Genomic DNA, 15,806 nt, shown 5'->3' with positions numbered 1-15,806 from the left:
TCCAGAGGAGCAGACGGCGGGCGAGCTGAGACATGCGGCGAGAGCGCATACCCCCCATGCGGTTGATATACGCCGCCGTACTGTCCGTCCTGACCAGCACGTGTTGCCGCTCCAGCACCGGTAAAAAGCGGTGGAGAGCGAGGAACACTGCCAACAGCTCTAGGCGATTGATATGCCAATGCAGCTGGGCACCCTTCCAGAGGCCCGCAGCCGCATGCCCGCGACACACGGCCCCCCAACCCGTGTTGGAAGCGTCTGTTGAAACAACAACATGGCTGGACGCCTGTCCTAGAGGCACACCGGCCTGTGGGAACGAGGGGTCGTTCCAAGGGCTGAGGGCGCGGCGACACAGCGCAGTAACCGAGACCCGGTGTGTGCCCGCGTGCCATGCGCGTCTGGGGACCCGATCGTGAAGCCAGTGCTGAAGTGGTCTCATATGGAGCAACCCGAGCGGCGTGACGGCGGCTGCGGATGCCATATGCCCCAGGAGCCTCTGAAAGAACTTCAGTGGGACCACTAGTTTGCTGTCGAGCTCCCTCAGACAGTTCAGCAACAGGCGAGCACGTTCCTCGGAGAGGTGCGCTACCATGGTGATCGAGTCCAGCTCCATCCCGAGAAAAGAAATCCTCTGCACGGGGGCGAGTTTGCTCTTTTCTCGGTTGACCTGAAGCCCCAGTAGGCGGAGATGCCGAAGCACCTCGTCCCTGTGCACAATCAATTGCTCCCGCGAGTGGGCTAAAATCAGCCAGTCGTCGAGATAACCGAGTATGCGAATGCCCGCGAGCCGAAGGGGCGCTAGGGCACCCTCTGCGAGTTTGGTGAAGACCCGCGGAGACAGAGAGAGCCCGAAGGGGAGGACCTTGTACTGCCACGCTCGACCCTCGAACGCAAACCGCAGAAATTGGCGGTGGCGTGGAAGAATGGAGACATGGAAATATGCGTCCTTCAGGTCTATGGCTGCAAACCAATCCCGAGGACGAACGCATTGGAGAATGCGGCTCTGCGTGAGCATTCTGAACGGCAGCTTGTGCAGACAGCGGTTCAAAACGCGCAGATCTAGGATTGGCCGTGACCCACCGCTCTTTTTGGGTACGATGAAGTATGGGCTGTAAAACCCACTCTCCATCTCGGCTGGAGGAACCGGCTCGATTGCACCCTTCGCCAGGAGGGCAGCAATCTCCTCTCGCAAGACAGGGGCGGACAGGGGGTTGACCCTGGAGAAATACACGCCCGTAAACTTGGGGGGCCGTTTCGCGAACTGAATCGCGTAACCGAGTCTGATTGTGCGTATGAGCCACCGCGAGGGGCTGGCCCGCGCTAACCAGGCAGGCAGAGCCCTCGCTAATGGAGTCATCGCTACAATCGCTGACGTACCAGCGGTGGGGCAGCGCGGAGTGGGTGTGCTGATCCGGGAAGCACGAGGGTCCCGCGGAAAAGCTGGAGGAGAGCGATTCGCTCTGGCTCCGCACCCTGACTCCGGAGAGGGGGCTGGAGGGCTGAGGGAAGGGAGACCGTCCCCCCAGCGCTCGTGAGCCACTGGCGAAGCACGTAGAGTCTGCGAGCCGGAAGGCAGCGCGTCCCGGACTGGCAGAACTCGTGCAGTCACATCCGGGGAAGGGAAAAAGTGCTCTTTTACTGATGTTTTGGTGGCACTGAAAAGTACCGTTGTTATCGGGGCCCCGCCCTCCAGCGGGGAAAGAGCAAGTTTCCTCTTCTCCGGATGGCCTGTCTCAGGGACGCTTCGCGGTCCGTTTACCGGACTTAACGGCGCCCTGGGCAGGAGGGGCTGCCTGCTTTCGAGGTGAACGCCGCGGGGGCGGGGCAGCACTCGTTGGCGGGCGCCCTCGGCGAGGAACAGCGGAGGTGGATGGCTCGGCGGGCGGAGCGGGCTTACGGCCACGCCGATAGATGACATTGCCCATCGCATCCGACTGCTCTTTCACCGCCTTGAATTCCTGGGTGAATTCACCGACGGTGTCGCCGAACAGGCCAGCCTGGGATATGGGCGAGTCAAGAAGCGAACTTTGTCAACGTCGCGCATATCGGCCAGGTTTAGCCAGAGGTGGCGTTCCTGAACCACAAGTGTGGACATCGTCCTCCCCAGCGCACACGCGGCGGACTTAGTAGTCCGAAGAGCATAGTCGGTCGCGGTGCGCAGCTCATGTAATAAGCTTGGGTTGGACCCGCCCTCGTGCAGCTCGGCCAGCGCCTGCGCTTGGTAGCGCTGGTAGGTGGCCATCGCGTGCAAAGCAGAAGCAGCCTGGCCCGCAGCCTTATAAGCTCTGGCTCCGAGGGAGGCAGACAACCTACAGGCTTTGGACGGGAGGCGGGGCAAACCCCGCCACGTAGAGGCGCCGCGCGGACAAAGATTGACCGCGATAGCGCGCTCCACTGACGGGATCGCCTCATACCCCCTGGCAGCTCCGCCGTCAAGGGCGGTGAGGGCGGAGGCACTCGCAGCACGGGCAGAGAAAGGTGCCCTCCAGGACTGCGTGAGCCTACTGTGCACTTCCGGGAAGAAGGGGACGAGAGGCTTCGAAGGCTTCGCCTTCTGGTCCTCTACGTAGCACCCATCTAGTCGGTCCGGCCGCGGAGCTGGGGGATAAACCATCTCCAACCCCACGGCCGAAGCAGCCCGGGAAAGCACGGCTAACATGTCCGCTTCAGGATCCGATTTGACAGCGCTCACCTGCCCGGAGGGGGCGAGCGGGTCCGGATCTTCGTCGGACAGTGAAAGCCCACCCTCCGATGCCGCGGAGGACATCTGATCTCCGGTGTCAGCGAGTGTGAGAGCTACCATCTGGTTAGACGGATCACTCTCACCACCCGAAGCTTGGATGGAGCGCCGTGAGGAGCGAGAGGTCCGCGAGCCCGTGGGCGGCGGATTAGCTCCCGCTGAAACCCTCAGATCTGCCCGAGCGCCCGCTGCTTTTTTAGAACAGGAGGCAACTGGGGTGGCTCGCTCTCTTGCGAAAGTTAGCCGCGATCTTAGCTGTGCAACGGTCATGGCATCGCAATGACGACATGAACCGCCCGCGAGCACCGCATTAACATGCTGGACCCCCAAACATGCAATGCAGTGATCGTGTCCATCATCCGGAGACAGGAAACCCCCGCATCCAGAAACGCACAGTCGGAGCGCCATCCTGAAAAGGACGTGCTGCACGACTGTGTTGCTCTTTTAGGAAAGTTGCAACTATACGCACCGCTCTGGAGGACCGGACCCAAAGAACCGCAGGCAAGGGAGTAACCCAGCTCGACCGTCTGCCACCGCGAAGACCCACTCTGGACCGGGAGACACACTCGTTCGCTCTGAAGTGCTGATCAGCAAGAGGAACCCTCATCGACTCACTCAGAAAGGATCTGAAGCGAAAAGGATGGCGTCTGCTGGCTTCAGGTGTGCTTATATGCTGAGATGATTGCAGATGTCGCACACCTGCGCAAGCTTACGCTGCCAATTAATTTCATTCATTGGCCCGTTCAATACTCTCCAGATAAGCGGCTTCTGATACGAATCCTCCCATTCATGGCACTGAAGTTCCCCAACCGAAGGGGAACACAGCAATCAATGTCAGCCACAAGTGACTGCTTTAACAAGTGTGTGTTGGTGTGAAAGTGGCACATTCGCTAACAGCTTTCTGTACTGGATGAAACTGATGCTATGATAGTGGATTATGTGTGTGTGTGTGTGTGTTTGTATGTTCATACATGCAAAGTGCGTGGGTTGTCTCAGTTTGAAGGTGCACGGATGACATCATTACTTTTGAAAATAGCAACTGCAAATGAAGTCAATTTTCTGATACCAACATACCTTATAAGCACACACACATGCAAGCACACACATGCACACTCAGTGTCATCACCACCTAAAGCCTCCAATTGCAGGTTAGGGTTACCATAGCAACCAAAAGAGATAATGGCCATATAGTTGGGCACATGCCGCAGGGTATGTGTATGTGTGTGTGCACGCATCGGTGTGTGTGAAAGAGAAAGAGGGACAGAGATATCGGTGTCAAAAAGTCACTGACACCAAGAGGATGATAGGTAGTCATCTTCTGCTATAATGCATAAGGCAAAATGGCACAGACCTGAATGATCATAATAGGAGCCTTTTAGTTTACAGATACTTCTAGTTTACAGAAAGGAATGATCAAATATATCATAAGGAGTGGGCATTGTTATAACCACACAGCCTAGGAATGTGAATACTAACACAGTGATTAAAGTTGCCTTAAGTCTCTAAGATGGGATCCTGCTGCATGACACTTTAATAGTATGGATATGTGTAAATCATTTATCAGTTTTGTGCAGTACCTCAAGGCAATGCTTCTCAACTGGTGGGTTGCAATCCAAAAATGAGTGAATCTGTTCTGACTGGGTCACAGCTTGCAGGGAAATGAACCATTATCAACTGCAAAGAAGTAAATGAATTAAAAAAGGTGTATAAAAAATGGTAGGGTACCAAATAAATATTCAGGAAACATTGTTATTGTTAACTACTACTATTTAAATAGTCTTTTTAAAATAGTGTTCTGTTCATTTAACCCTTATGCACTGTTCAAATTTACCATCCGTTTGTTATGTTGGGGATAAAAACATCCACTGAATTACACTGCTGTATAATATATATATATAAATATATAAATCCATTGGTTTTACATAAATCTGTAAATCCACCTCAGTCCTGTTCAAAATTAATAAATTGTTTAGAAAATTACAGGATTTTAACTGTTTTTGATTGTCAAATTCACAAATAATGTCACTGATCTGTTGGAAAACTCACAAAATGATGTATTTTTAATATAAAAGTAATTGTGCACTAGATTCTTACCTTTTGTCACAGTCTAGTAACAACATTGGTTTTGAGATTTTTAGATTTTCCTTTTTTCTCCCTAATTTACTGTTGGTTGCTGTTTTTGCCTCATTGACCTCTATTATAACCACATTTGATGGTCTTTGTTTTTGTTTACTCCATGTAGTTCTGAGAGCTGAGATGCATATTTTAATTTTCTCAGACATATCAAGGTAAGTGCATAAAGCCCACTCTCACAGACACACATGCACACTTTAATTTGCTATTATGCTCCATATACAATCCAGAAAATAAGCCTTTTTTTGCTCAGACCCATCTAAAGGGTTAATGGTGCCAACTGATGATCAAGAGTAAAAAAATTTTATTTTACCTCTTCCCAAGAGAGAAAACCACCAACAATCAAAAATGTATGATTATATGGTGTCATGGTTTTCTAATAAATCATAATAAAAAAAAAGCGTTATAATGGAAGTCAATGGGGCAAAAACACCAACAATAAATTAGGGAGAAAAAAATTTAAATCAAAGTCAATGTTCAAGACTTTGATAAAAGGTTTAAAAAGTCCATTCCATAATTACTTTTTATATTGAAAATGTCATTTTTTTCTTTTTTTTCACCAAATCAGTACATCATTTACGAATTTGGCAATTAAATAGTTTAAATCCTGTGATTTTCTAATTTAATTTGATCAGGACTGAGGTCAACAGATTTTTGCAAAAAAAAAATAAAAAATTGCAAAAAAAAAAAAAAAAAAATCACAGCAGTTTAACTTATTGGATTTTTTAGGAAAACAAGGGTAGTAAATTTGCCCAGAGTGTTTTTTTTTTTTTTTTAAGCAATTTTGTGAAATATTAGTCAAAATAAGATTTGCCACTAAAATCATTCTGCTAGCTGAAAAACTGAAAAATTAAAGGCCAAATCAAGACAAATTCAATTTGAAAAAGCAAATTCCAGTTGACTTGCATTTAATGAATCATTACGGTTTCAGTAAAACAAACAACATCGTAAAGGATGATTTAATTAACAGTTTTTCAAATATTTTTAGGATACTTTTTGTATGATAACAAGTTTTTATTTTATTGTTGACAAAAAAATACAGGCTAAAAAATAAACCAATATAAACATATCAGTTCAATTACCCCCACCCTACTCCTCTACGGTCTCTTCAAACTGGGGCATCCAATGAACAGAGGTTAACAGAAAAACTAAAACAAAGTACAGTATCAAGCATCAAATATGCAAAATTAGGCAATCATTCTAGATCCTGATCATGGTTTTGTTCAATAAACATGGATATTTTGTCAGCAGCTGAAGTGCAGATCTTTAATGTACTCATTTGTACCAAGTTCACTAAAGCTGTGAATAATTCCGACATTATAATGTCGTAGTGTTGTATCAACCACTCGTACATGTCCAAATTGCGTGGAGGCAGCCAATGTTGGGCTAGTAGTTTCTTTGCAGAAGCCAGCCAGCCAAACAGCTTTTTGTAGCTTGGTGAGATTCAATGTATAATCATCGCTCAGTAATAGAACGAATGGATCCACTGACACAGGATATTCAATTCTTTTTAGATAACACTTATGATAACCTGTTCTTATATTAGTTTTTGTTTAAAACTTTATTAATCCTATTTGAGTCATGGTTGTGCTATGCAGTAAAGCTTATGAAAAAAACACTTCTTTAAACAGGAACTGCAACATCAAACGCAGGCAGGACAAAAAGTTGTGGCAATACAATACCGGACAAAGGAATGAATTGAACTCAAGGATACAAAGACATGATTTAACAGATTACAAACAGGGATATGACACAGGTAGAACTACAAAAACTAACAAATGACGGGAAAACTGAACAAAGGAATCGCATGACATAACAAAGCACAGGGAACACATGACAGGTAAACAAAGCACCGTCACAATTTGGGGTAATAGGTATAGAATTTCAGATTTTCTTGGTGCTTCACAAATATATAATTAACATTTGACACATACTAATACTTAGACAATACTAAATATATACATACTAAGGAAATATCACTGACAACAACGTTGTCAAATAATGGGAAAAAAGCTAAGTATGTACTTTAAAGTCACATGTGAAAATAAAGATTTAATCCATATCAATCAAAATTAAATTATTTAAATAGATAGCGGCGACATGGTGGCTCAGCGAATAGCACTGTCACCTGGTTTGAGCAAACTAACCCAGTTTCAGTTTCAGTTTGCATGTTCTCTACGTGTTCGCATGGGTTTTCTCTAGATGCTCCGGTTCCCCAAAAACATGGAGTATGGGTGAATTGGGTAAGCTAAATTGGTCATAGTGTATGTGTGTGAATGCGAGAGTGCATGGGTGCTGGGTTGCAGTTGGGAGGGCATCCGCTGTGTAAAACATATGCTGGATAATTTGGCAGTTCATTCCACTGTGGCATCCCCTGATAAATAAAGGGATTAAGCCGAGGGAAAAAATGAATAAATATTGGATGGCTTGATCATTTTAATTTATTCAAGCAAATGTGTTTAAGTCTGAAGTTGCAGAGACCTAAATGTTGCATTGTTTAGCCAGCACCTGGACGTGGATGCACTGGGGTGCGGTTTTTCTACATGTCAATGTTTATGAATAGACTACATCAAAAAGAACATGAGTAATCTTGACAAACTGTACATCAGTTAAAAGCTACAACCCTCAAGCACCCATTGCAGCTAGATGTTTTTCAATGGGAAGCGTATAAAGAATGTATTCGCTAGGTTTGTGTAAGTTGTACAGAAAACGCTTATTAGATATGGAGTACATATCATCGTAATAACAACACACACACACGCATTCATTGCTGTACATCACGGTTTATTTTGAAAGGTAAGAGTTCACAGAAAACACCCCAGAGCACATTTATTTTACCAACACAAGTGTTGAATTATGGATGGTCATTCATTTGTTTGTGTCACCGTTTCTGCAGGAGACCTATTGTTTACATCGCTTTAACATTTTACTTACACACAAAAACGGCGTCTTTTTAGTAAAAGGCAAGTCGATGTCATAGCTTACAGTGTTACAGATAAAACGAGACCACAATCTGTTATAATTATTCAGCAACTGTAAATGTTTTAGTTTGGGAAGGTCATTTTTCAGAAAATGCCTTTGACGGTGAGGGAAAGGAGGACACCGATATAGTCTTAGAAAACTTTACAGAAATCGTTTTTCATGCTATCTTCATCAAATTTAAAAATATAAACTCATCAAACATTTGGCTTTCAAGTCATATTTTTTTCTAGGACATTACATTAATGTTTTTCTGTGTGTGTATATGGAAAAACAAATATTGAACACAATACAATTTTTTTTTCCTCATGACTTCATAATGTATAACTTTTTATATTTTTAACATGTAACTTCATTTTACCACAGTAAAGATCGAAATGTCTTCTTTCCAATGATACACAGTTTGTGTTTGTAGCTTACTGGAGTCAGGAGCGGTTACTTTTTAAATTTAGGTAGGTGTAAATCCCCAAAATTGAGTGCTAAATTAACAATAAAAAAATTTTGGCAACTATTTTTTTTTTAACACAATAGTTAGGTTAGTCCAGAATTTGTTGATGCGTGTATGGAGATAAAGAGAAACAAAGAAAGATTAAAAAAAATAATAAAAAGTGGAAGGCTCATGTATCTAAATTCTTATTATCACCACCTTTTATTTGATTTTTTTCCTCTTTCAGACTTGAACAGATTTAATAAAGCGAGTGCGAAGACTGAAGTAGCTCAGATAGAAGACATTGAGCTAAATGTTCTTCTTGATATCTCAGAGCCAAATGCACTCAGAATAAATAAATCTGTCTTGTTTTTACCTCTCTCTCTCTCTCTCTCTCTCTCTCTCATCTTGTTTCTCAATGCCCCCGCAGTGACAGGGCTTTTAAAAATAGCTGCTCTTCCTCCTGATTACGGCACGCGTCTTGATTAATTACAGTGTTTGAGGTGTTACTGTGGGGTGGGTGTGATGGTTGTGGGAGAGGAGCATTGAAATGACTGAGAGAACTGGAGAGAGGGAGCACACTGAACACAATATGAAGAACTTGCATTAAAATCTTGTGCCACCAAAAGTTTTTGGTGTTTGATGCCAATGGATGACAGACCTCTACCCAACTCTCTATACTGGCTCCATGAAGTCACATGCAGTGCTTAGCTGTGATTCTTTCACAGACTTCTACAGTGTAAAGATCTTGATGGTTCTGTGGGTCTTGTCTATCAAATCTGATCTTTAATTTGTATTGTCTATTGAATTCAAGTCACGTGATTGGCTGGACCATTCCTCAGCTTTATTTTCTTTCTCTAAAAGCATTTGAGTTTTCTTGACTGTTTTGGATCACTGTCTTGCTGCATTGTCCACCCTGGTTTCATCTTCATCCTGCTAATGTAGATGTTGGACAGAAGCAGCTAATATTCATTCACAAATGACGAGGGGCAGAGGGTTGCTAAAGAACTACTGAGAGATTTCAGCTGCTGTCTGGGCTTTCACTGCCTTTCTGCATATAACTTGTTTCATGTGTTCAATACTTTTCACCTGTGTTGTTTACTTTTATTTTTCATTAGTTGTCTAATTAGTTGTCTAATTAGTTGGACTTCTTTAGTTGTTACCAACATCCAGTGAAAATTTCAAGTTCACAGCATCTTTATAAATAGGTTTTCTGAGAAAAATGAGAATGTGTTTAATACTTATTTATCCCACTGTATGTGTTATTTAATATTATTATTATATACAGTCAAGCCTGAAATTATTCATACCCCTGGAGGAAGTTTTAGAACTGCAAATAATATCAACATATGTCCTGATATTTTTGTTTTCAGACTTTCTTAAACTCCAATGAATCGCCTAAACAGATTTGACTACATTTTACATTGAATGTTGAAATCAAGTCAGTTAGAATGTTATAATAATAATAATAATAATAATAATAATAATAATAATAATAATAATAATAATGATAATAATAATTCTTACATTTATATTGTGCTTTTCTGGGCACTCAAAGCGCTTTACACAATGGGGGAATCTGCTCATCCAGCACCAGTGTGCAGCATTCACCTGGATGACGCGACGGCAGCCATTTTGCGCCACACCGCACATCACACACCAGCTGAATGGTGGAGAGGAGACAAAGTGATGAAGCCAATTATGACATGGGGGATAATTATAAGGCCATGATGGACAGAGGCCAGTGGGCAGATTTGCCAGAATGCCGGGGTTAAACCCCTACTCTTTCACGAAGGACATCCTGGGATTTTTAACAACCACAGAGAGTCAGGCCCTCGGTTTAACAGCTCATCCAAAAGACGGCACTCACTGAACAATATACAGTCTCCTTCACTATACTGGGGCATTAGGACCCACACAGACCACAGGTTGGGCACCCCCTGCTGGCCTCACTAACACCACTTCCAGCAGCAACCTAGCTTTCCCATGTGGTCTCCCATCCAGGTACTGACTAGGCGCAGCCCTGCTTAGCTTCAGTGGACGACCATGTGAGAGTTGCAGAAAGCTAGCTGCTGTTATCAAACATCTCTCACACTGAACTCTTTTTTTTTATCATAATGTCTTTTCTTGGCCAGCAAATCAGAATAGCTGGACAGTTTTTTATTAACATTATTTTAAGAGCTTATGTCATCAAATGGAGTCAGATAAAGAATAATAGTGTCAGTGTCTGCCAGCTGATTGAAATGTGTTAAGCTTTATGCATTATCAAAACTGCAAAAATCTGATGATCAGTGATAATCATACTAAGAAAATAAAATTAATTTTTCCCAAAAATCTATGATGCCCAATAGGAAAATGTATAAATATATAGTCAAGCCCGAAATTATTCAATCCCCCGGGGTCTGAATAATCATGAATAATTTCAGGCTTGACTGTATATATTAGGGCTGTCAATTGGCCATGAGTTAAGTCTCATATTATTCACACTTTTTATCTGTTCTAAATGTACTTTAAATGAATATGTTGCATTTTGCAGCATAACTACATCAGGAACTTAATGTAAGCACACACAATAGGAGACTAAATATCTATACAGTAAATACATTTGCAATTATGTAATTTATTATTTTTAGACATTATTTAAGACATAATTGTGAAGTGTGTTTTGTTTCTGCATTGGTGAAAAATTAGCAAAATACGTAGTTTTAGAAATCCCCAAGAAGAAACATGTTTGATATTCTGTTTTCAGTCGAATGCTTCATTATTGGTGTAAAATATGGTATGGATATTTGCAAATGTTGAGATAAATTTGCAGCGCGTTTCTTTAGTTGTTTGTTTTGTGATCAAATCACAACACATGTGCTGTCAAATTGATAAAGATTGTTACTTTATTTGCTGGTGTTTTTTGTAATTGCATGTGCTTTCTTAAATTGCATAGCGTTAAGTTCTCTCGGCCACCGTACCTCTTGAAAATCAGTGTGCAATTCTGAATGTGCTCTGTACAGGTGAGTGGACTTGACAAACCACCTATTGTTCACACTTTCTCCTCTCCTTCAAAAGAACTTGTTAAACTTGTAGACTTAGTAACTTAGACTTGTCATTGCATTTACAGTTGAAGCTAGAACAATTAGCCCCCTTTGATTTTTTTTTTACCTTTTTAAATATTTCCCAAATGATGTTAAACGGAGCAAGGAAATTTTCACAGTATGTCTAATTATATTTTTTTTTCTGGAGAAAGTCTTATTTGTTTTATTTCGGCTAGAATAAAAGCAGTTTTTAATTTTTAAAAATCCGTTTTATGATAAAAATTATTAGCCCCTTTATGCTATATATTTTTTGATAGTCTGCAGAACAAACCATCATTAAACAATAACTTACCTAATTACCCTAACCTGCCAAGTTAACCTAATTAACCTAGTAAAGCATTTAAGTGTCACGTCAAGCTGTACAGGAGTATCTTGAAAAACATCTAGTAAAATATTATTTACTGTCATCATGACAAAGATAAAATAAATCAGTTATTAGAAATTATTCAAACTAATATGTTTAGAAATGTGCTGAAAAAATCTGCTCTCCGTAAAACAGAAATTGGTAGGGGGAAGAAAAAAACAGGGTGGCTAATAATTAAGGGGGGCTAATAATTCTGACAACTGTATAAACTGCTACTCTCTGTTGATTTGAGAGCTTCTTTTATCCTCACTTGTAAGTTCTTAAAAGCATCTGCAAATTGAATAAATGTAAACGCCATCTTAAATGATTCCTTTTTAATTAACTTCTCATTTCAGACAGGAAAAAAGTAGTGTTGTGGTTTTAATTGAAACGAGTAAGAAAAACAGATTTTCATTTTGGAGTGAGCTAAAAACTGTAATCCATCATAAAAATATACTGCACAGTATTTCTACAACTTAACTTCAGAGCTTTGTTGAGTCAGTAGGCCTCCAACTGTTATATTTTGTCAAAACAACTATACTGTCACCTAGTGGATATTTCAGACATTTTAAAGCCCTAATGTTCATTCAGTTCTGTAAAAAAAATCATGGACTTGGAGTTGATAAAGACTCCTTAAAACCAAATTAACAACAATAACAACAATAAAATAAGATAATTAAGTCAAGTATTTAAAGCGATCTATGAATAACCAAAAATATTTTCTAATGATTCTGGAAAGCTGATGTGGTCTATACATGCTCTGTCACAAGCACAGTCAGCTGGCTTGTTTGTTTCAATACAAAACAGTTGAATAAGTCTATAATTCTATAATTGAATAAGTCTATAAACAATAGCCTAGTGGTTAGCGCACTGAAAGTGCAGTAGCACTTCAGGGCGTCCCGAGTTCGAATCCCAGCTGTCCTATACTGTCCTATCCTCTCAATAAAGACCAAAAAATAAAAATAAAAATAAAAACTGTTGAATAATACTGTGTTTTATTATTATTATTACTCACAATAATAATAATAATAATAATAATAATAATAATAATAATAATACAGCAACAACAACAACATAATGAAATCAATCACCCTTCCAACAATAAAGACAAGAAAACCTCATTAAAAATGAAGAGAAAAAAAAAAAGAAAAAGGGGATTACCTGCTTGTTCTCAAGTCTCTTTTATGAGGCTGATGTGTAGATCAAAGTCCTTACTGCAATAATAAGCAAACAGTATTTGTTTGTATTTATACTTTAATTTATTTCACAATTGTTTTTATTTCAAACTCTTTGTTTTTATTTGTATTTGTTTTGTTGTAACTTTATTAATATTATAGAAGTTGCCTTCAGAAAATAAACATACTTAAAGACTTCAGTTCTCAGTCTGTGACCCAAACAACTCCAATAGTATCTTGATGCAAACTCAAATGCAAGCTGAGACTGCATATCTCAGACATGCAATAACAGACACAGTGCACTTAATGGAGTTAATGACATTACTGTGAGGGGTAGGGTTGGGGTGGGTTTAGGTGTGCTTACAGCTGCACCTGGTTTCTCAACAACTTCCCTGCTTCAATCTCACTATCATTCAATCATTTTAAGAGAGAATTCCTATAAATATAATAATTTCCTACTTTCCCTAACTCCACACTTTTAACAGATCTTTTCCTCAGTTCAGCGAGGAACAGGGGACACATTCTGCATGCTGGACAATGGACTTCCTTCCCCACACTGTAAAACCCAACACTCAACTTTATCAAATGAATTGAGTGTAGTTAACTCAAAGTTGACCAAAAGTTAATTCTACTCATTTGAAAAGAGTTTTGAACTCGTTGTTGAAGGTAATGAGTTCATTTAATAACTTATTCAACTTAAAAAGAGTAAATTCACAGTACTCTACTGTACATAGATTCGTTTTTTTTTTTTTACTCAAATAGTTTGTAGCAATCAGTTTCCTCAAACGATTTGAGTTGACTTAACGTATTAGGTTTTACAGTACTCAGTTTGAGTTCTCTTCATTTATTGGGTTTTACTGTGCTCAAATTGCTTCGTTTATTTAAATGGATTAAGTTCACAGTACTCATTAGGATTTGTTTTTAAACTTAAATGGTTTGCTGCAAACGGTTTCATCAAATGGTTTGAGTTACCTTAACTTTTGGGGTTTTACAGTGTGTAAAGCTCTATCTGAATGACATTTTCACAAGTTTTCTATAACTCAAATTCCCTTTCTTGTATTGACTTTCGGCCACAGGTGTCACTCTTCCTCTTTAGACAATCTGTGGAGGAGATACACACAATGCCTGGTAGAGAGAGAGTGTCACTCAGCATTGAGTACGAACAGCAGATGATGAATTTGAGGACAGTGCCATCTTGTAGCCATTTTATTTAACATTTCTTGTAGATCTCTATACCATAAAGCACAAGTCTAAATTACATAAAAGTTGAAGAAGGAAAATTTGTGTTTGTTCAATTTACCTTACCTGCATGTTTTTACACATAAAAAGACATTCTGTCCCAGCTGTGATTTGAATGTGGTTGATTCTGTGAGCGTTCATACAGCTTAAATGTCCCAATTTTTTGTATCACTTTATTATAACTTAATAATTTAAGCATTAGCAAAGAGTTTATTCTACATTAGTAAGCAGTATACACTGTAAAACCCAAAAGGTTTAGGAAACTCAAACCATTAGAAGAAACTGATTGCAACAAACCATTTAAGTTCAAAAACTAATCCTAATGAGTACTGTGAACTTAACCTATTCAAGTAAAAAAGCAATTTGAACACAGTAAAACCCAATAAATGAAGAGAACTCAAATCAAATGCAAAACGTTCGAGGTTGCAGAAGTAACCCTTCGTTCCCCGAGGAGGGGAACGGAAGTGCCATGAATGGGAGGATTCGGATCAGAAGCCGCTTATCTGGAGAGTATTGAACGGGCCAATGAATGAAATTAATTGGCAGCGTAAGCTTGCGCAGGTGTGCGACATCTGCAATTATCTCAGCATATAAGCACACCTGAAGCCAGCAGACGCCATCCTTTTAAGCTGAAGAGACTTTTAAACAGCTAAGGGACAGTCATTATGGCGACGGAATATGGCACTTCCGTTCCCCTCCTCGGGGAACGAAGGGTTACTTCTGTAACCTCGAACGTTCCCCTTCGGTTGGGGAACTTCAGTGCCATGAATGGGAGAATATGGAAAGCGCCATAATGACTGCACCTTACCAACACCCCCGATGAGGAGATAGTCAAGCAAGCGTGACGCACCCACATGATGGGGGGCGCGGTCCTCCAACGTGTCCCTGGCCCTAATTTATCCTACTTCAACAGAAGTTTTACGGATTTAGATATATTTTTTGGGAAGTCGTGAGCATCTAGATAATTCTAGGAAATACGACAGTACGTTGGGAAGCGTGCAATCCCGATAGGGAGGACGCTGCGGAGGCCATCCGTTACCCAAGGGGGGGATAGATGGCAGAATTTACCTATGGACTAGCCCTAAAAAGGGGGAGTACGCATAGCAAAAGAGTGGTTAGCGGAGAGGGAAGACACGGGTCCGCCCAGGGGGGGGACTTAACCGTGGCGGAATAAGCATATGGGATCGCCTAGTGGGGATCACGCATAGCAGGCACCTATACCCAAAACACGGGCTGACCAGCGGGCAGACCTACAACGTAGTGGGCCAGCAAGTGACTCCTCCGCTGAGTCAGTGCTGGGGGCCACGGAGGAATCTGCAGGGCTCACCTGACGGGGAACTTTACTGACAGATAAAAAAGGCGCACGTACCTCCGTGTTTAGGGAGAATGGCGCCGCAAGCGTGTTTCAACACCCTACCGAGTTGTCTCCTCAATCACCAAAGGGTTACCTAATACCCTTGAGGAAACCGGCTCCACTCGCAGATTGTAAAACCTTGCAAATGTGTTGGGTGTCGCCCAGCCCGCAGCTCTAAAGATGTCTGTTAGAGAGGCGCCGCGTGCACGCGCCCAAGAGGATGCAACGCTCCGAGTGGAGTGTGCACGTACTCCCGGGGGACACGGCTGACCTCGACTCGAATAAGCGAGTGAAATGGCATCCACAATCCAGTGGGATAATCTTTGTTTCGAT

General features: G+C 41.7%; 1 long non-coding RNA gene across 1 annotated transcript in view; it reads right to left on the bottom strand.

Moving 5' to 3' along the window:
* LOC141381173 (uncharacterized) overlaps positions 1-15,806 on the bottom strand; it is a 70,103-nt gene that overhangs the window by 21,753 nt on the left and 32,544 nt on the right. The window contains exon 3 of the long non-coding RNA XR_012400918.1: positions 4,315-4,411. This is a non-coding gene — a long non-coding RNA (uncharacterized lncRNA). The remainder of the gene's footprint in view (positions 1-4,314; positions 4,412-15,806) is intronic.

This window comes from Danio rerio, chromosome 3 (genome assembly GCF_049306965.1).
Source record: "Danio rerio strain Tuebingen ecotype United States chromosome 3, GRCz12tu, whole genome shotgun sequence".
NCBI classification, from domain to species: Eukaryota; Metazoa; Chordata; class Actinopteri; order Cypriniformes; family Danionidae; genus Danio; species Danio rerio.
The sequence above is the reverse complement of the archived record's forward strand: the minus strand, read 5'-3'. Positions and strand labels throughout refer to the sequence as shown.